This window comes from Anas platyrhynchos, chromosome 15 (assembly GCF_047663525.1).
Source record: "Anas platyrhynchos isolate ZD024472 breed Pekin duck chromosome 15, IASCAAS_PekinDuck_T2T, whole genome shotgun sequence".
NCBI classification, from domain to species: domain Eukaryota; kingdom Metazoa; phylum Chordata; class Aves; order Anseriformes; family Anatidae; genus Anas; species Anas platyrhynchos.
This window is the reverse complement of record NC_092601.1, coordinates 243,502-265,923: the sequence shown is the minus strand read 5'-3', so window position 1 is coordinate 265,923 and position 22,422 is coordinate 243,502. Positions and strand designations below refer to the sequence as shown.

The window sequence follows — 22,422 nt, the reverse complement described above, 5'->3', positions numbered from 1 at the left end:
TTGTAATTATGACTGCAATCACTCTTCTAATGGGAAATCAACATCTTTCCCTGAAATAGTTCAATAGCTTAAAAATCCCCGTTTAGTGATTTCTTTATTTATATGTAAACTTCACCTTTCTCATCATCTTTGCTAGTATATTGGACATTCCACTTTGCTGGACAGCAATCATGAATAATTTTTGCTGAGCAGAGTCCTGGGTCAGCACAACTTTCTTCTGAGCTGGGCAGTGAGAATGTGGCCTCACATTCAGAGGGGTGGGTAACCCTCCAAGCAGGGCACGCTCGGCTCCTGACCAGTCAGGTGCCTCTTGCAGGGGAAATGCCTGACTCTTCACGGCACTTGAGTGGGTTTTATCTTTCTTATGGTGATCACAGCTAATCCCAACTACAGCAGGCTTCTCCCTCCCTGAGATACCGTCTTTAATGAATATCTGTATGCTTAGATACAGGGCTGTTTGCCATCTCAAAGCAGTGGTGGGCCTCTGTTCAGTGCCTTTCCAGACCAGAAGTAGCATAAGTGTCAGAAAGGTATGAACCAAAGCTAACATATCCCAGAGAGATGTGGCATATTATCTTGTTTTAGCTTCATAGCCTTTGCATTAGAATTTTTAGATGCATACAGCTGGTTTGGGATGCAGAGAAATAGATAGACAACTGCTTGCACGTGGTACTTTCATGTTGTTTTCTTTGATGCTGACCTACCGTATGCCCTTGAGTAAATAAGCCATTGAATCTTTCAATGCTTTTGTTCTTCCTACACATTTTTTTCTACCTTTTATATTCAATCCATAATATTTCAGCTTTTTATACTGAAAAACAAAAACAAACCTTCTCTGATATATTCTACCGTTTTTGTCATTAACCATTGCAAAGAACGGTTCTAGCCTGTGCTTTCTTCTATATAATTTGCCCTTGCTTAGGTAAGAATCAGGCCATTCAGACATGAAAACAGGGACAATAATTCAGGCTTGCCACATTTTACTATTTAATTTCACTAAGCATGGTCATCTGTGTCTTTCAAAATACATATAAAACATAACATAGTTCCATGTTCCACATTGTACAATTAAAAAAGGACACTGATCTATTACAACTGTGTCTGAATACTTCTAAATTTGTGCACAGCCATTTCCATGTAGAAATATGCACTTTGCACATGTGGCTGTGCAGTTTAATGCCATTAATTTAAGTTTATGATACGAACACACCTGCATGTAAAATACTATTTTAAAATCTCGTCATGCAGATCTTTCTTTTTTAATGAGGTTTTTGTTTTATTCTTTTGGACAAAATCTGCACATATTTGCATACTTTATATGTATTTTTAGAAGAGGTCACTGTAAATTGAACTTACAAAATGGTAAAACACAGCCTGGGTATACCCAAGTATGTCACTCATGTAAATATAAATAAGGATATGTAACCCGAAGTGGAGTTCTCAGACCTGGCTAAAATGTGAAAAATCTTTTCTTGTTGGCTAAGGAATACAGGAAAGTTAGGACCACGAGAATGTGTTCTCCAAGCTTCCGTGTGTTTTCCTCTGAAAAACTCACTCTTTTCTTTCAATTATGTTTGATTTTGTCATTGCTATCCATACATGTAATAGCGATATTCATTTTCTCTCTCTCTAGCTATGATGTAGTTTACTGATAGTATTGCTTTTGATTACAGTGTTAGTGTCAGTTGTGCAAAACATTGCCAGGCTTTTTATTTGTTAGGATATTACTAGCTCTTTAGAGGTAATGCTGTTTTCCAGGTTTTTAAGAACGTTTTAATACAACATTAGTAATGGCATGTATAAGCATCTGGAGGAAGACATAAAGAGAAGAGTAGATTTTTGGTGCCAAAAGCAAGTATTTCCAGATCCAGAGCTTTCTTCTTGTTTCCTCTTAGAAACTTATCTTGCTTTTGCCATAAGTTACGTTCATGGATTCCTTTACCTGTGACAGCCTGCTTCTGTTTAAATCCATGCAGTCGAGCAGGACAAAACCAATTAGCTGAAGTAAGGTGAATAGGATACTTAGTGAAATAAATAAATATTATGCATAAACTATTCATCCTGCTCGGTTGCACTGAATTAATTAACAAACAGGCTGAGCTTGAGTTTGGATACACATATATCTGAACTCTTCCTTCCCAAAACTATTTAACTCTGGTGTGTTCCAATGCAGTGAAAAATGTCAAAATGAAATTGAAGTGGTAGTGGTTAGCAAAGAAGATGGAAGTGGCAGGCAAACAATGCAAAAAACAAGATATAAGAAGATCATTTCCCAGCAAATAGAAGTAGAATTCATAGCAAAACAAAATAGTTATTAAAAAAGCAAGATTTGCTGGCATTGTTTTCTTGTGCGTTCCTGTGTCAAAGTTTTTTTCAGCGGATTTCCAAGCGTTTTATCCATTTTAAAGTACCTTAGATGACATGGTTTCAAGGAACTCCCTTAGAAGATTGGGCATCTATGGGCAGATGCATCAAATTATTAGCATTACCTTACCAAGTTCAGCCTTTGCTCAGTTTCATCCCATTATTCCTACCCCATGGGCCACATTAAATATTTTTTCCTATTCTTGGCATTTATGTCCTTCAGACACTTAAAGATGCTTATCATTGATCCCTGAGCTTAGACACAGAGAAAGAAAGAAATGCTTAAAAATCCCTATTTTAATGTACAAGACGCTGGGGTACAGCATTTTTTTAGTGGATGAATATATCTTAATAAACCATTTTATAATGTATTTGCAAAACATAAGAGGAATTAAATATGCATTATTTTTTCTTTAATTCTTGAGCTAAATTGTTTTAGTTCAAGTTTTTTTTTTTTTTTTTTTTTTAATTGATTTGATCCTTTCAGTTGACCTGTGTTACAACAGTTGGATCAGACTGGGGACTTTGAGTCATCCAAAATGTAAAATTTGCCCTGCTCTGAAGGTTAAACACTCTCTTAACTGCTTACTTATTTTGTGCTTGATCCAGTGTCGACTGGGGGACCAGATTCACCTCATTTCCTAGTAGCATACTGCGATGGTTTTCTCTGAGATGTGCTGCAGTTGTTTACAGTACATATACAACCCTTTGTTGAGGGTATAATTGTTCCCTACCATCACTGATTCTTTTTTCTTGTTCACCTTTCTAGTTATCAATATTGTTGTCTGTCTTGGAACAGATTTTCCACAAAAGAAAACTCAGTTGTGTCAAGGTAAGTGAACAAAACTATATTAGATTGCTTAACATTCTTGTGTTAAAAAGGTTGCTTTTATCTTTGACCTTTTGTGGTGCTGTTGTCTGCATGTGTATGTATGCTCCATGATGAACACCTACAACTGAGGAATTATTCAGATAGTGAACAAGACAGCAAAAAAATGCTGCTTTCCTATGAATCTTGATTCATAAAGAAAATGCATCAGAGCTATCAGCAAATATTTCTCCAAGATCTCACAAACTAAACATTTAGATAATGGAATTTGTATACCTTTCTGAAACACTATTTGCTAATGTTTTAACTAGCACAAAAACCTGATCATCATGTATAAGCTCCGCTGAAGACGCATCTTGCTTTTTCCCATAGCTTCTTACATTCTTATTCTAAATACTGCTATTTTACTCCCAAAATGTTCTGTTGCATTTTATTGTTATGAAAAGGAATATCATTGTACTGTCAAAGTACAGACTAGCAATAAATAAAACAATCAAAGTTATTTTAATAAAGCTAAACAAGTAACATCCTGTCTGCCAATCAGCCGATTAGTTTTTGTTTCTGAACATATATTCGATCATGATTAGTGATGTTTTCTGTTGTATGTGTTCTCTATCCATGTAGTTATTAATCCTGAACATGATACCCACCATTAAAAATTGGAACTGTATTCATTAGTTATCATGAGTTCAGCTCTGGTTCAGGCTAGTACTGACTTATAAACATACTTTGTTGCCCTAACTAGCTAAAATTGATTTATGCCAATGGCAGGTAACAAAAGGTTTCAGGGCCTCAGAAAGCCCTTTCTACATCTTAGTTCCTACAAGCTGTGTTTCTAGCAGGTGGCATCTTTCAGCTCCCTAAACCTCACATGGGGACTGGAGGAAACTGAGAGAAGTTGCAGTGCTGTTACTGTAATACAGCTAATGATAATCCTATGGCAAAAAAAATCAGAAGAGGCTGAAGCATTCTTATACGGTTATCTCCTGAAGTATACACACCTACAGAAAGAAAACACAGAAAAATACTGCAATGGGCTGTTAAAGGGGAAGCTCAGATAATAAGGCCCATCAGATAGTTACCAAATACTGCTGGTAGGCATATCAGAGTTTTGCACCTGAGAAAAACAGGAATCTGCTCTCAGGAGGATATTTTAATTACAGCTGGCCCCGGAAGAGGCAGGGTATTGACAGAAGCAAGTGGTCATGGTGAAATGTCGGTGAATAATAAAGCAGGGAGAGACAGGAAGAAATGGAAGACTGAGAGGATGCAAAATAAAACAGGTCTATACATTTTAACAGATGCAAACTGCGAACTTGAAGATACTCCTGTAAATGTCTGTTACCCTAAAAAAACTACCGGTAGTACTTAGTTTTTTTGTTTTGTTTTGTTTTGTTTTTTTTATTTAGTTCTGTTTCAAGTTTCATAAAAGATTTCTGTTCCTATCAGAGATTAAATAGTTGTTTGGTCAGTGTTTTGGTGTGAGTTCTTCACTCCTGAAATAAATCAGGGATAGGAAAATTTTAACCTATAGCAGTAAACAGAAGCTTTGCCATTACTTCAGTGAGACCCATTTCATCTCTTTTTTTTTTATTACTGTTACTTCTATATTATTATTTTGATTATATAATCATAACTCTTGCAGTCGCAAGAGTTAAGAAAACCACTAAAGCTTTACCTTTTTAGAGAAACACAGAATATTTAGATACATATATTTAAATATGTATATATATACACATATATTTAGGCACAGAATATTTAGGAAAAAAAATGTAATCTGAAGGAGTCACATAGATATTACTGGAATTGCATCTGGAAACATAAAACGATCTAGTATTTACTGTCCTGGCATGGCTTATATTTAATAAATTAATTGTATTTGCATACATCAAGTGTATAGACAGCAATCTCAGAGTCATCCCTGTCAAATTTCATGAATCTATGAGTCAGGTAAACATCTGCAGGCAGTACAAAAAGTGCGCTTAGTCAGACAATTTATCAGGACTGCATAAAAACTGCTTCTCACAACGCTTCCCAGTTAACTGAGCCAAGACATAAAATGGCATCTGCAAATGTTTGACTCTTGATCCCAAAGCAAGGAATCATTGCTAGGCAGTTCACAGAGTATAGCTTTAATTTGTTATGTCCAGTAAAGCAATATGGCACACAACCAGATACTACAGTCTTAAATATGTGGGATAAAGCTGACTGATTAAAGTTAATGTTACCGTTGTCAAATCCAGTTTTATCTTCATCAACGTGTAGCTGATGCAAAAAACATTGTCATCCTGGCAGTAAAAATAAGTCTCTGTCCAAGGTGATCTGAAAAATACATATTCTTTCAATTTTGACTGGTCTTTGTCTTGACAAAATTACTGGTGATTTTTTTAAATGATTTTCACAGCCACTAACTGGAGTTGAAGTACCATGAAGACAACAAAGTTTCTAAAAATAAACACAATTTTAGTTGGTCTTCACCTGAGTCTAACCACAGTCCACATTTATTTATTTATTTATTTATTTATTTTATTACTCAAAAGCAGCTGGGGATTCAATCACTGTTTGCTGTTTGCCAGGTATGCTTTTGGACAGTGCAGCAAAGTAGTTAAAAAAAAAAAAAAAAAAAAAAAAAAAACCCTCCCTGTAGTTACAAAAAGCCATACAGGAGACAAAACATGAGTTACAGTGTCTTTTTCTTTAAGATACATTTAAGACCATTTTTAAAGTGTTAGCCTGAAATACTGGGTACTCTAACGCTAAAAATGGAACATTTACCAGAAAACAATTGTACATTTCTACCCAGTAGCGTATTCTAAGAAGCTGCATATTTAACTAAGAATGATTTGTACAGGAAAAGAATTTGAACATTATGTTCACTAAAAGTAGCTCATACTTTTCTACATCCTTAGACAAACTAAAGTGAATCGCTTCTATAGGCTTACTGGATTTTCTTCAGTAGACACAAGGATAGTAATCTCAGGGCAGTATAACACAAGGAAAGCATCAATTTCAGGGGTACCTCAGCTAGTCCTAACTGGCAGTCTCATTATCATTTGAATTAATGTTGCTATTTAATAAACTCTATGTGAAGAGAATGTGGCCATATACATGTCTGATTGGCAGAGCATCTATAAGAATATAAATAAAAAAAACATAAACAGTGGTTTCAAAATTACTCATAAATTGTGTGACCATCAGTAAAACTTTAATGATTGTCAGCAAATTAAACAGAAGGGTTCAAAGACTTATTTTTTGCAAATAGAGAATATAGATGATATAGAACTATTTTTGCAAATCATATTTCATTTATATGCATATGACTGCTGTATAATAATTTATTTAGTTTTCTGATGGGGTGGGTATCTGAGCTATGAAATGATGTATTTGTTTTCCCTCTTTCACTGATCAGCTAATATGGTCAGCTTCCTTCCTCCCATCTCCTCCTCTGTATCTTTTTGGCTGTAACCACGTTTTATAGCCTGCACTTCTAGCACTTCCTTTTCTTGTCTATAAAAGGCCAAAAGGAAGATTCAAAGAAGTCTGAAGAGAAGTAGTCAGGTCATCTAATTTATCTCCTCTGCGCTGACTTTTGTTCATCAGTTGAGTTGCTGCTTTATAGATGAGACAGTCTATAGATGAGACAGTCCAGAGAACATCATACAGGAGTCACTGCCTACTGTAAGGTACTATACTTCAATTTTAATGAAGTATTATGGGAGTCTTAGTTTTAAAAACTTCATTCATTACTGTTAGGATAATAAGAATAATATAATAAAAGTAATTTATCTGGATCAGCATTTTAGGAAGAAACATATCTGATGTACAGTGCATAAACTAGTAGCCAGAGTATTTTGGAATGAGTGGTATTTTTTATCCTTACATTCTTGAAAGTGAGGAAAATGATACTGAAGACAGACCCACAGCAGTTGTGAAAGGAATGAAAATGTTACAAAGGAGTTTTACTTGTCATATCTACTATGACGTTTAAAAAACAAAACAAAACTATTCTGAATTTCCAAAACAGCATAGCAGCATTTACAGCAAAATAAAATCCACTTTTTAGGGTACAAAAATTCTCAAGAAAAGCAACTAGAAAATCTAAGAGTAGTTTAAGCTAACCATCTCTAACCACTAAATACATTTTCATAAAACTGGAGACACTTCTATTTTGTTCCAGCTAGAAGGGGCATTGCATTATCTACTGGAACTATCATTTATATTTTCTTTCCATAAAATCAGTTAAATGTTACTAATTGATCTTAGTTCTGAAGATAACTTCTGCTTCCAATAATACTTGCAAAATTAACAAGCACAGTCAACGTTAATGAAGGGGAATAATATCAGGACCTCTTAGTTATATATGCTGAAATTCATCCCCATGTCTTCAGAGGAACTCAATGAATGGGGAATTTACTTTTTTATGTGTCACAAATCTGCACCTTTCTGCTTTTAATATTACTTACAATTTCCACTTGGAAAAGCTCTGTTTTAAATCTCCAAAATTTATTTAACTGGAAATAATGCAAAGTTAAAGCTACGCTACAATTAATGTACATGAACTTGGGCTTCACCTGAAGCTCATGAAATCTTTACATTTGGGATGCATTGGTTTAGCAAATCTCAAAGGAAGAGGTTTAATATGTGTCAGATAAGTTATCCTCTAGAAATGTCTGTTTCTTGCCATTCATTGACTGTAGTAGGATCCCAGGCAGCCACCAGCCAGGCAGATACAGATGCTTGTGTAGATTCAGACACTCAGCAGACAAATGGAGAATCCCCCTCCCCCTCTTTCCTGCCACCTGCCCTATGTCTTTCCCTTGACTTCAAGGACTTAGCTCTAATCTTTCATCCTCAGTTAATGCAGGAATGAAAGGATGATTTTTATTTGCTTTCCACTTCTATTTTAAGAAAGGAAACAAGGGTTTTGAGGGAAATCTGGGGAGGGTTTATGTTAGTGCTCCATTACACATTATTTAGACAAGGGTAAATATTAGGATTTGAATCCAGCACAAGAGTAATAGATTTTTCTTTCTTTAAGGAAAATAACCTATTTGCTTTACTGCCAAGCATTGACTGTTTCAATATGTTCAAGCCTAGAAGGCTGAAAACAACGACACAGATGTGATTCACATAGGGCTCACCAGCATGGTGCTTCAATGTTCTGGCTTGCTGGAAAGCTTCCAGGGGATTTAGGAAAAGAACATACTGCAGAAATGCAAACCATTATTTAGCCAATTAGTTAGGAAAATGTGTTGTTTCAGCATGATCAGATTTAGCTTTGTTAATTTTTATTTGTTCTCATTAAAACTTCCTCACACCGAACAAAATATTTAGTCACAGAGCTGTTATCTATAGTTAAAATGGTTATTTATCAATCAGAAGAAGTTTTAGAGTATCCTGTGTATAGAAGACTTACGTATCTCCTAGGTGACTGTAGGAATAACGTAGAAGCATACTGCATAACAGGAAGGAAATCCCATTATTCTTTAAGCAATGTAGGATTTGAGCCTAGATCAAGTTTTGTACACGAAGTTTGAGTGTTTTGAACATGTAAAACCCAATTAAAAGACCTTTAGAATTAGGTTCTTCTTTCCTAGAACAAGTATTATCAATATATTGGGTCTGGAGAGAGGTGAAAGAGACTGTAGAAAAATGCTGCTCAGTGATGCTGTTCTCCTTCCATGATACCCTTATGGACTGGTACAACTGACAAACGTGGGGCTATTATTAAGCCTGTGATTAAATCATCTTGTTTTACATAAAATTAAGACACTTTATTTTCTTGGTACTGAGATGAATTTAGTGTAGGCGCAAAAATTTGCAAATGAGAATCGAGAGTGGTTTTACAGGAAGGACTTTCTAGGCTTTCCACATAGTAATGAAATATGATATAAAGCAGCACAGTGTCAATAAATCTACAGGATAAAGGTCAGGTTTACATCGATGGACAGAGCTGGCAAATACATTTGTTCCTGCAATGTCTGTGTTTTAAATGCCACCCTCTGATGAACCCAGTGCAGAAATACACTTTAGGGTTTGATGAGATGTCAGTTTTGTTCAGTGCTGATCAAATAAGATGAATGAAAGTGAAACAAGAACAAAAATATTACTTCTGTCATTTATTTTTTATGCATTACAGGAAGTGGGTCAGTTGGGGAGATTTCTCTTAAACAAATAGCAATCACTGCACAATATCACCCATTGATCTATTTCACAGCAGGCAATAGCCTTTTTGTCAGAAAGGACACACAATTCAAATACCACAGAATGCATAGAAATGCCCAATGACAGGTTTAAAAAGTATCTTCCCCTCCTTTTATTGACAAGCCATTCCTTTCCACAAATCAATCTAGGCTGCAGAGGCAGGGCATTCCAAAAAAAACTTACAGATCTACAGGGAAGACAGATATTCAATGAAAAATGTGGAACATCAATTTTGCCTAATGTAAAAGAAACATTGTATTTAGCAAAAATAATTTGTTCTTTATGGTAGGAACATGAAGATATCCAGTGATCTGGCGACTGCATAAGTCTAACCGTAGCAATTTGAAGGCCCTCTGCTTAGGCTGAGTGACATATCCTATTGTTAATTTATCTTCTTCACAAAACATTCTCAAATGCCAGTCTATGTATCCTACAGGATTGTAAATGTTTTAAATAAAAAAATAGCTTTGTGGATAAACTCTTCTGAAAATATGACTCCTGCTTTTTACACTTAATTTGCTTATGAAATTATTTTAAAGCATTTAAATTAAATATCCTGCTTTGAGAGACTCTAAGCCACTTTCATGTGTCTGAAATTAGGGAGCTAAGTTCATATATATGCATCCATATAAGAGTTCCTGAGCATTTATGACCTGTGCGGAGGTAAATATTGTTTCCAGTTTATCATCTGTATGTCAGAGCAGCTAAAAAGCAGTACAAGAAATGCTCTAATAATATTTTACAGTTAATAAGGAATTTCTGCTTTATATCTATTGTATATTCAAATAACTAAATACTTCACTTTGCTTGACAAAATATCTTAGTAGATCATAAAATTCACATATTATATCTTCTTCTGAAGATGTGTATTTTAATGAAGTGGCACCCATAAGCAGAACAGATTAGATTTAATTCAAAAGACTTCTGTCTACTACTTTGGCCTGTTATCTGTGGAGGTCAAATAAAAAACTGTAAATTGTAATGAGTGTCTGGCATAAAGGAAGCATTCATCTAGTAATGAGCCAAGATATGTGAGAAATGCCAAGAACCTCTCACCTCTGGCTGAAGTCTGGGTTTACAGGTAGCCTATAATCTTCACGTTATCATGTTTCTTTTTAGAGGACTAATCCTCCTCTTCAAAAGTGGGGAGGGAAATAACAATCCTTGTAAAAAGGAACATCGGTTACAGGAGCAAGCTAAACAGAGGAGAAAGGGATCTACAGACTGATTTGTTCCTGCTCTGTCCACTTGTTGGATTATATACAAATATTTAAGTATTTACCATTCGATATAAAAAGATGACAGATCTTAACCATGGTAACCACTGTGTCACTCACTATTTAGTATACTTCTGTTACCCTTGCAATGCTGAGAAATGCCATTAAAAGATAAGCAAGTGTTGAAAGCTTCAAAATTTGTTGAGTATATTGTGTAAGGTATTCAGAAAAAAAAAAGGGGGGGGGGAACAACCACCATATCATACTATTTATATTCTCAATAGATATCCAGCTCTTCAGAATCTTCTTAGAACATGAAGAGAGTTAAATGATGAGAGAATCTGAGAATGAGTCTCATTGCAAGACAAATCCAGAGCTTATGTGGAATGACTCCTATTAACTTTTCTCCATTGTAATATCGGGATTTGGGGATTTTAGCTATACTTTCCATTATGCATACTATTATGTGATGCTGTATACCACGTTTACTTAAGTGATAAAGCAATATGCAGTGGGACTGTTAATGAAAATAAATGCATAACATTTTAGGGCAATATGACAAAAATATGTAGTATCATACATGCTTGCATTTAACAATTATGCCACAAAACTGAGACAAAGCCTGGATTGTTTTGAAGCTCCAGGCATTTTAATCTGGAGATTTACTGTGAAATTATCCTTTTGTATAGCAAGGCTGAGGCTCTTTCAATTTCTTAAACTGTTCAGCTACTGGTCTGTTGGTACTCCCCAAAAGCCAGAGAAGGTTTGTGTAGTGATCTTGTGATCCCTTGCTCAGCACAGCTGTGTGAAGGTTGGGTGTCAGGGCCTGAAGCACATCCACTCCACCTGAGGGCTCAGCTGCCTGGGCTGGGAGACTACTTCAGGTGCTGGTGCAGGTGCACGGCTGCAAGGAGAGCTGCCCAAGCTGTGCTTGTTAAGGGCTCCTGCCTCCTCACCCTGGAGCTGTGCTTAAGCTGAGGATTTAGCCCCTCTATGAACAGTGTTGTTGCCATGCTGTGTCCTGGCTTGATCCTGATCCTGTCTCAGAGACTTGCTTCTCTGCCTTGAACTGCTCTCTCTCTGGGGATCTGGATCCTTGGCTAAGCCTAGGTTCCTTTACTAGATCTCTGCTTGCCTTGCTCAGGTATGGTGTAACTGCCTTTTTGTCTGTGACAGCCCTGCTGCTGCCTGCCTGGTTTTCATGGTAAGCTTCTGGCTCTGCTTGCTCTCTTGAAGCAGGGCCTGACCCAGTTGCTCAGCTCCACTAGGGAAGTGAAGGGGAACGATCACCTCCAAGCTGAAAGTGAAGTGGGCAAAGCAAACCTGAAGGAGAATGCTGATCTCCCTGTAGATTATCCCTTTGACTCAGAAGAACCTGCTTTTTGTAGTCCTCTCTTTTGACCAGCCTAGAGATGTCTTACTAGCTAAATGTAAATTATACCAGAGGAAGGAAAACAGTATCTTATTATTATATAAAGCTCTCAGGAAAAACAGAAACCATGTATATTGAATATGAAAAACTCACAAATTTAACTATACCCCATTTCAGATTAACTTTTCTGCATCTGCAGACTGTATGGAGATTTTCCAGATACGTATCAGACCTCCTAATACAATATCCTTCATGTGAAAGGAGAGTCAGTTACATTTTGCTTCTTAGAAGGAAATATAAGAAGGAAGGATATCCTTCCTCCTCTGTTGGAAGAATAACTCTTATTTTTCTGCTTCAAATCTCTGTCAGAACATTGCTCTATTTAAAGCACTTTCCTTTCATCATTAACAAGTGTAATTGACCTTTTTAATAGTAACAAAGAACAGAGAGGGAGTGCGGAGAGAACTTTGTATATCTGCACAGTGGGATTCTTGGCTGTGCCCTCTCTTACCCTTGCAGATGGAGCAGTTGTGAGCATTCAGTGACAATGAACTTAGTGGCTGATTTCAGGGCATATTTGTATTTTTGGATATTTTAGCAACAGCAAACGCCTGATAAGGATGCATTGAACTATCCTATGGAATTGTTCTAGCAGTAACAAATAATTTCACTCACCTTTGCTGACTAAGTAGTTGTTCTTATATATGGTTTCCAGTTGTATTTTATAAATTACTTTAATTTACAGTGCATTACACGGTTATGTCTCTAAATCCTCATGCAATAATTTGTATCTTTTCCCTTGATAATTTAATTGTTTGTAATTTTTTTGAAGGTAACTTCTTGGTAATCCAATCCAACAGCTACTTTCCCTTGCTTCTGAATAGTAATTATTTAGGTACTGTTTATTCAAATTACCCAAGGTACTGATTTTACAACTTTCTAATCTGGATGACACAAACAGTATTATTCTTCCTCTTCCTTGGGGAAGGGAGGGTGTGTGGAAGAGAAAGCACCACAAAAAACCTGTTTCTTTGCATAAATACAAACTAGAACATTTAATTAGTTTTGTTACTGTAGCTGATGAATGGTCTGTATGTCCTATAAATGGGGTGTATATATCATGTATACTTGCGCTTTAGTTAGAATTTTGCAGTATCTTAATGCATCTATGTAAAGAAAGGTTTCAGTTCCAAAAAATAAAACTTCATCTAAATCAAATCTTTATAGGAATTTCAGTGTTCTAAGTTCCACAATATGATCCCTGATACTTTAAATTCAAGAGAAAATAGTTGGGTAAATAAAATTATTTGCTAGATGGCTATATGAAAATGCACACACACACACACGAGCAGAAGGAATAGGGAAAATTGAAAATCTGCCCTAAAGTCCAGTTTGCTCATGATGGGTTACTCAGTGTAATAAACACCTGTCAATTTGCCTGTCAATGGGCTAGGAAAGAGAACTCTTGGTGGTTTGCATTACAGTGAGGTTTATTTTTTGATACTGGTGAGTCCTGCTTATCAGATGAAAGTGCTTATGTTCAATAAAAGTTAGAAAAGGATTACAAACTCTGTGATGTTCTTTTTAGAAGAAATTTTGTCTTTGCAATCTCAGTAGAATGCTCACCAAAAAAAAAAAAAAAAAAAGGTATGTGACTTAAAAATAAGATAGATCTATCATTCCTTTTAAGGATATGTCAATCCTGCCAACTTGTTTGTGGAATTTTCTTGCACCTAAATTTCTATATCTGACTCTTATGCAACTTCCCATCACTTCTAAGATGAAATAGGTGGTGCATCTAAAACTTCCTTCAACCCTCACTAACTGATGGAAAGGATTTTATTTTTTTTTAATGTCAATATTCACTAATATATTAAATGCTTTCTAGTTGTCAAGGTGACGGCGACTTTTCTAATTACATAGGAAAAATCTTTTTTGCTTGAGGAGAAATATAAAAATTCTGATTTTTTTTCTGCTTACTAAAAACTCAGAATTTCACAATGTACATATGTACTTGGACTGTAGGACAGTTCTGTTATAGTCTTTTACCACTTTGTGAAATGAAACTAGTGTTTTGCATAGTTGCTAAACAACAAATATATTAAACTCATGCTACATATTACATCTTCTGTTAAAACCTTCACAAAGCTGTAAAATGAAAGTAATGAAACATTAATGAGCATAATTCAGTCCATTAAATTTGTCCTTTTAACCCATGTAAATAGAAATTCATTGATTTTATTGCAATAGTTTATAGAAACTTAGTTTGTGGATGTATCCTCTTCCAAATGGTTGTCTCATGTCTTTAACTGATTTATCCTTCTTTCTTTTATTGCCATAGTGCTATTTTCCATGTTCAGTCCATCATTGAAATATGAAATTTCTATCCGAATTACCTTACTGCTTTCAAAGCATGCAATCCTGAGTGCAGAATCTTGTTTCTTTATCAGTCTAGACAGAAATAAAGCAGAAGTTTACAGACAGCCTCTATAAGTATGGTCATAGAATCATAGAATATCCTGAGTTGGAAGGGACCCTTAAGGATCATCAAGTCCAACTCTTGACACCGCACAGGTCTACCCAAAAGTTCAGACCACGTGACTAAGTGCACAGTCCAATCTCTTCTTAAATTCAGGCAGGCTCGGTGCAGTGACCACTTCCCTGGGGAGTCTGTTCCAGTGTGCAACCACTCTCTCTGTGAAGAACCCCCTCCTGATACCAAGCCTAAATTTCCCCTGCCTCAGCTTAACCCCATTCCCGCGGGTCCTGTCGCTGGTGTTAATGGAGAAAAGGTCTCCTGCCTCTCGACACCCCCTTACGAGGAAGTTGTAGACTGCGATGAGGTCTCCCCTCAGCCTCCTCTTCTCCAGGCTGAACAGGCCCAGTGCCCTCAGCCGTTCCTCGTACGTCTTCCCCTCCAGGCCTTTCACCATCTTCGTAGCCCTCCTCTGGACACTCTCTAACAGTTTCATGTCCTTTTTATACTGTGGTGCCCAGAACTGCACACAGTACTCGAGGTGAGGCCGCACCAGCGCAGAGTAGAGCGGGACAATCACCTCCCTTGACCTACTAGCGATTAGTCATTATCCTTTATTTTACTCATTATCCTCCCATTCCTTTCCTATCCCCTAGTCTTTGATAACGTTTCTTTAATTGTCTTTTAATATGTATTTACTTAGAGAAAATGTCCTGACTTCCTACGAATTGATATAATTAAGGGTCAATAATTAAAAAATATATATTTTTTAATTAAATTATTTTGATACTTTACCATTTAGCTCCTCTCACTGTTTTTTTTTTTTTTTGTTGTTTGTTTGTTTTTTGACAATTTTACTCTTTATTCTTCATAAAGGACCCAGGACCTTACTGGTCATAGTCACAGTTCTGTAAATAACACATTGGAACGGCTTTTCATATTGCCAGTGCTTTCTTTGTTCCTCACACAAAAACAGATACATTTAGGCATATGTGTCTGCTAAACTGAGGCTTAGTGCAATACAAGAAACAAGGGAAAATTCTTGTTCAGGATTTGGCTTTTCTTCAGTGATGTCACATCGCTTCAAACTAGGTTAGTGACACTGGGAATGGGGAAGGAAAGGTCAGTACGTGTCTACTTTCTCTTCTCAGTCTGCTGAAAATGCTCTCCTAGCAATGTGGGTATTCTCTCTGGTCAGTTCATCAGAAGTAGCTGAGTCAGATATCATAAAACAGCTAACATACGTTTACTTGCCAGAAGCTCAGGCATATCATAGTCATAGCTTAATCAGTTTAATTGTTACAGGTTTATTATAGCAATAAAATATGATATAGCTGTAGCTTGTCAATCCTAAAACACTATTGCTTCTTCATAATGGGCCTGTCCAGATATTATCAAACTACTGGTCATGACATTGGATGACCCTGTGTTGATGTCAAAGAGATTGACAGTATTCATCTCCCATTGCAAAATTTGTCCGGTTAAAAAAAATAAAAATAAAAATAAGTGTTTGATGTTTGATAGCTGATTGTACATATCTTCATTTTGAATTAAAAATTAAGTTGTCTTGGCTTCACTGAAATTTTACTGAATTACTATCAGAACAGATACAGCTGATGTCAATAATCATTTCTGGACACAATTGATGCTAAAGGAGGAGCGAGAGCTTAGTGTTAAGTGGGAAGGTACTAAGGTAACCCTCATGGGCATAGCTGAGAACATAGCAGTGAGGAACTGGAGTTGGATCAAGAAAGAGTATGGTTCTCAAAGTGGGTGTGATTACTAGAGACAGAAGTGAAGTCCAAATTAAAAAAAAAAAAACAAAACAAAAAACATGAAATCAAAAGAGCAGGCCAGAATAAGAAGATGGCAACAAAGAGAGTAGTAGCTCAGGAGAGGTGTCTAAAGAATATTTGATAGGAGATTTTGCGCTGCCAAGTAAGGTTATTAAATCTGCAACTAGAGAAATCCTGAGGGAAGAAGAGGATGTGATCAATGTAAGAGAAAATACTTTGAAGAGCATAAAGCATTGTTAAATAATATTGATTGTACAGGTGAAAGAAAATCATCTCCATGAAAATCTGAGGTAGCATCTCCCACTGAAAGCATCAAAAATGAACCTTTCTGGTATGGATGATATGCTAGCAGAACTTAAAATGGGTTAGGATGCAGGGTGAGAAACTGGACAGTGATCTAGCGATAGTGTGAGATTGACTTAGAGCAAAGAAAAGGTGTCTGGAAGGAATGTACAAATTACAGAAAAATTTCTGTAGTGTTGCATGTAAGAATGATGTAAGCCACTCTGGAAAGGATTTAAAACAAAATGAATAGGTAGGGTAAGGCCTGAAAGGTTCATAAATGAGTGGATGGCAAACCATATGACCAGGATCAATAACACTGAGAATTTGGCACCAGACCTGCTGATCTCAGAGTTTCTTAATTTTGGGGAGAAAAAATAAGTTTATGAAGAAGGAGGTGAAGGTGAGGACTCTACCAGAAACAGAGGTTAAAGAGTAGTTTAATTATCACAATCAGCCATCAATAAATTTGCAGGAGTAATGCTGGAATGAATTATAGAGTAAATTGGCAGTGGTTTGGAAAATATTTTAAGATTACAGTTCAGTGCTAAGGGAAGATGATTCTTCACTAGACCTAGAGAAGGAGGTCTAGAGAGGGCATGTACACATGTAAAAGAGAAAGGGGAAAATTACAAAGAACTTCTCTAAAGGCAGAGATGGGTGGTGAGAAACAAGAATCAGAAAAGATTACCAGTGAATAGACAAATTTAGAATACATGAGTCTTCTGTAGAAATATAACCATTAATACCGATGTTGTCTTGTAAACATTTTGGGCGTACGGGATAGAGAGGTGTCATTAATGAGAATGATGGTGATGTTCATAGATAAATTCTTAGCAATGATCCAGCTTCTCCAGTCAAGGACTTGAGAAGAGACTTCAGAAGAGCTTTGCTGGAATAACTACTATGGTACACGCATTTTCATGAGTACAAGTGGTGGACAGTAGACTCAGCTTCCACTGAAAAGTCATTACATCTTGCACAAGATTTCTGCTACTAGTCTTGAATGTTTCTTTTTTATTATTATTATTATTATGAAACTTAAAGAGTCATGTTTCAAATGCAATTTTATCAAAGACAATCTAAAATTTTAAGAAGTAGAGATCACTCAAACTGCTCAATTATGTAAATGAAAAGTATATGTTCATTTTGTTTGCTGTTAAAAATGCATTCATGGTAAATCCCAACCTGTCTGTCATTTCAGTTTGACTTGCATAAATAAGCTGTCTCTGCTCAGAGAGGACTGGGGCTGTGTGATTCTTCATCCTGGTCACTTTGTGTTTTGTACCCTTTGTTGTGATGCTTTGTTTTTCACTTTTAAGGTGTGTGTTCATCACAGAAAATCTTGCTTTTGTATATGTGCTTGTGTTTGGTGTGCAGGCATATATGCACACATACTTCAGAAAAAACAAATGCACCTTTTACGTTCACATGAAATGTGCACGAGATCTGGTAGGTGAAATCTTGACCCCATGAAATCAGTGACAAGCTCTATGTTGATTTCACACAGACCAGTACTTGGCCCTGTAGACCGAGGTGAAGGTGTTTCTGCTCTGATTTATGCAGGTGTTTCTGCTGTTTCTGCAAAACAAAGCTTCTGCTCTTTTAATTATCTCCACTGGAATATGAGGAATCTATTCCAGTTAAAATACCAGAGACGGTTCTTGGTGGTGGTTGCAGGGGCAAGAGTCTGCTGCATTGCTTGCTTCCTTTGGAAATTCATTTCATTCAGTGGTTCCATAAAAGAAAAAAATATATATTTCAGGGCTGCAGAAATCATTCCTAGCCTAAAAATGCAGTTTGAATTTTGTTCCAGTAGATAAATATTTTTTGGGGTGGAGGTTGAAACCTGCACATCTCAGATTTGTTCTTCAAAAGCACACAAATGCTTTAGAAGCCGTAGTTCCATTAACTTGCATTGAAACACAAGTCTCTAAGTGCACATAGTCTTTCTGAAAATGGGATTTTGCTGATTTTTTTTTTAAAAGCTTCCATATTGATTTTCTTTAATTTCAAAGGAATTGATCAAGATAAGCTTGTGTAGTGTTTGAATATATTACGTTAGCAACTTCTATGTTTAGCTACATGTTCAGAAAAATACAGTTAATTTTCAATTTACCAAAAGAGAAGCAGTAGATATGACAGGACACTGAAACGGAACATATCGTGTCTCCTTGAAGATTGCACTTTTGTATTAATGAATTGGCAAAAAGCCCCAGGGTATATAACAAAAGAGGTATTTATTCTTCTGTCTATACGGTTCAGTTAAATATACTGTTAATTGATTCAGAATTACTTTACTACCGCAAATAGTTCTCATGAAGTATTTCCATCCTTGCACCTCTAACACAGCAAGCAAAGCAAAAATGCCAGCTGCTTGGTCTGTATGTTGTCTGAAGCACATGAAAAGAGGTCTCAAATTCTGGTAGTTTACAGTGTTTCTAAACTCAAGCAATTAATCCCAGTCCCACTAAGATCCATTTAAATTTGATAAAACTGCTATAAAATCTGGGAGAACATGCCGTGTAAACGAGATCAGAATTAATCCTAGTCCCAGAAGTCTGTATGAATACTGGCCATTGTCTCCCACATACTTTCATCTCTCCTAACAAAATTATTTTTCCTTACCATTAATAACCTCGCTATACCTCACCTCTTGCTATCAGGAGAAGCATAACTCTGCTTTTAAGGTTTTGAAAATCAATTGGAATACCAAACTTTTGGTGTTTATCTCTAAAGCAGAATCATTCTGAAATGCTTATTTTAAAACTGAAAATTGAATTTCTCATTTTGAGTCCTTCCTTTCACAAAAGCCTCGAAAGAGCCTCATTAGTAAAAAAAAATTCTGGCAGTATAGCCATCAGTTGCAAAACCAGCCTAGTTATTACTTCTCTTTCAATGCTACTTTAATAATTCCTACTTTATTTTTTTTTGTTCGTCTCACTCATGCACTTTCTTAATCTGCAATTTTTTGTCCTAAATCTCACTCCATCTTTTCCCTCTTTTTCTTCCTACACCCACATAATCTTACATCCTTTCTTCTTGACCTGCATATTTCCTTCCAATTCAACAACATTTTATTTCATCAACCACTTAACCTTCCCAAAGTTAAGAAGCTGCCATTAATTGCTTCTCTGGGACTTGCTTTCCAGTCCCTGTAACAGGAGTGGAAGGAATAAATATCAGTCCTTTGAATGGTGCAGCTCTGCTTCTGCATGGACAAATTCCTCTTGAAGGGTCCCTTATAGAAAACTTGAATAGATTACAAGATCGAAAGGCAATGATACCTGATTGTTGTGTGCCATTTCTGTGGTGGTATATGGAATTCTGGAGTACAGTTCCAGTCCTGAGATGCTGCCATGGAGAAGACTACTATCATATCAGATGACAATATTTGTGTCTCTGGTACTTTCCCCAAATCCAGTATCTCTTTGTTTGTTTGTTTTTTAATTTATGTTTAAGTTAAGTTATATTTATGCTCAAAATGCTGAGTTTACATTCAGCATGGCTTGTTTTTCTAGATGCATCTTCCATGTCAAAGCTGGTGAAGGAAGGGAAGTTACTGACTGATCTCAGGAAGTCTAGTCTACGAACCATGTCCTGGTAGATGACTTTGTGCAGCTATACTCAATTTTAGTTTCTTCTGTAGGTTCACGTCTGTTCTGAGTGTACTCAGAAGGACCTACTTTGTTATGGCATACAGTTGACCTTTTCCCTGTGATGCACATTTAATCAGAGGCCAATTCTGCAGAACAGATAAACTGTATTAATAGATTTGTCCAGCCATCCCTGTGGCATTGGAGTGTTGTTTTCATGTTGAGGGAAGAACTCTTATCAAGTCTGCATACTTTTAGTATGAATATTTTTACTTGATAGACTTTTTCAAATTACTCGTCTCTACTCAGTCTCATTTCTTCAGTTCATATTGCATGTTTGATGACCTGTTGAATTTAGTCCATGATTACAGTTCCTTTCCACCCTAACTATGCTTTACTCCTTCCATACACTCTTTCTTCTTATTTTATGAAAATGCTTACTTATTTTTTTATGCTTTCTCACTGTGTTCTTGTCTGCATTTGAACTTTTGTTAAATGTAGTTTACTGATCATACTAATCAGTGGCCCAAAAGAACTCGCAAAGAAAATGGAGGAGGAAAAAAGAAAAAAAAAAAGGACTCATTATGAATAGCAACTGCCTTAAACTAGGAGATATCATACTGCAGGAGTACTGGGACGCTTCAGCCATTTTTAGAAATGAACTTTAAAAAATCCTCTTTAGGTAAAGTTTTTTTTTTTATTATTATTATTTTAATTTGGTTTCTACATAGATGCAGAAGTACCAAAATACCAAAAGAAATCTTCTTTACATTTGCAATCTCACTCTTAAAAATGCCATATGATTTATGATTATGTTGATTTATTTTACAAACTTAATGCATGCTTTAACCCTCTGTTCAACCCTGTATTTTTAAGCATGCTTTTCCTGGCTTCCACTAATAACTCACATTTCATTCAACTTCTTAGAGAGTCTTCACAAAAATATGCATCTTAACCGACTCTGAAGCCCTGGGCCCATAAATATTGAGAACCTTTTAGGAGGAAAATTCCTTCATTTCTCCCATGCCATAATTGCTTATCTCATTAAGAGATTGCTCTATTAAAATTATATTTGTATTTTTTACATTTTATATTTGAAAACATGAATGTATAATGTCTCCCTGGGACTCTGCACCATAACGATGAAAGATACAAGTACAATCTAAGACAGACATGTTTAATTAGTGTGCAAACTTGACATTTTCAGTGTTTAGACTAAACAGTGAAAAAGCCAAGAGCAAACTAGCATTATTTTTTTTTAATTTTTTTTAGGTTGCAGACAGAAAATAATTTATTGAACTCAAATGAAAACGAAACCTCTGTATTTGTAGTGGATAAAAGGCCATTAGAGTTAGAATTCAGTACTAAATCACAAGTCTAAATATTCGAAATGCTTAAGTAGGAGCAATTATATCATTTTTGAGTGATAACCATTCAAGCTCTGTAGGTTGCAATGGCAGACCAATGTCTTCATTAATAAAATATTTAGTTCAGTAGCACCTTCTATACATATACAGAATTACCTTCTGAAATCTATTTTTTCCTCCTAGAATTTGTTGCAAATGTTATTTGCACTCTGATAACACAAATTTACAGCATTATGTAAAGTTGTTAAAACTTCAGTATCTCTTATTTTCTCCTCCTTCACATGCTGATCAATCCAGCAAAACATCCCACTTCACAGAAAAGGCAGTTCTGAGATCTCATCCTCCTTCAGCACTCAGTGAACCTTATCACACTGAAACAGGGACCAGTTGAAATGTGTTCTCCCTCTGGATATGATCTGGATTTCAGTTCCTCAGTACAGAGACATATTTTTCTTTTCCTTTTTATAGAACAGTTAGTAGATGCTACCAAGTTGCTGTTTACCAGGAAGCAGATTTGGCTGTTTCAAAACCTGCTACCACAAAGCGACTACAGAGAACCTTGTGTCTCCCATACACTTTGGTATTATTATTACATCTCCCATACACTTTGGTATTATTATTACTCTTCTTTGCTTGATCATATTCTTCTGTGTATGCTCTTTACACTGCTTCTCTGGCTCATGTGAAGAAAAAGCTGGTTTAATTGTTATATGGGGCACTGACGAGAACTCTATCAATAACCTACCATCAGTAAGTAAACAGAGAAAAGTGCAAAGCTAAGAATAAGCCAGTGAGTCTGCACAAACACAGGAGATGTTGGAGGAAGTTGAGAGCAAAGCTTGCTCACAAAGCAGCTGAGCTCCTTGGGGAGATGAGGGAGATGCTCTTTCTGAAGTGGATCGACTTTTGTTGGCAGTCT

General features: G+C 36.1%; 1 protein-coding gene across 1 annotated transcript in view; it reads left to right on the top strand.

The window, feature by feature from the left end:
* Window positions 1–22,422, top strand: part of LOC106020683 (adenylate cyclase 10) — a 168,434-nt gene that overhangs the window by 51,588 nt on the left and 94,424 nt on the right. Inside the window, 1 exon segment of the mRNA XM_072023737.1 lies at window positions 3,134–3,196. The gene's annotated coding sequence lies outside the window, so the exon portion shown is untranslated.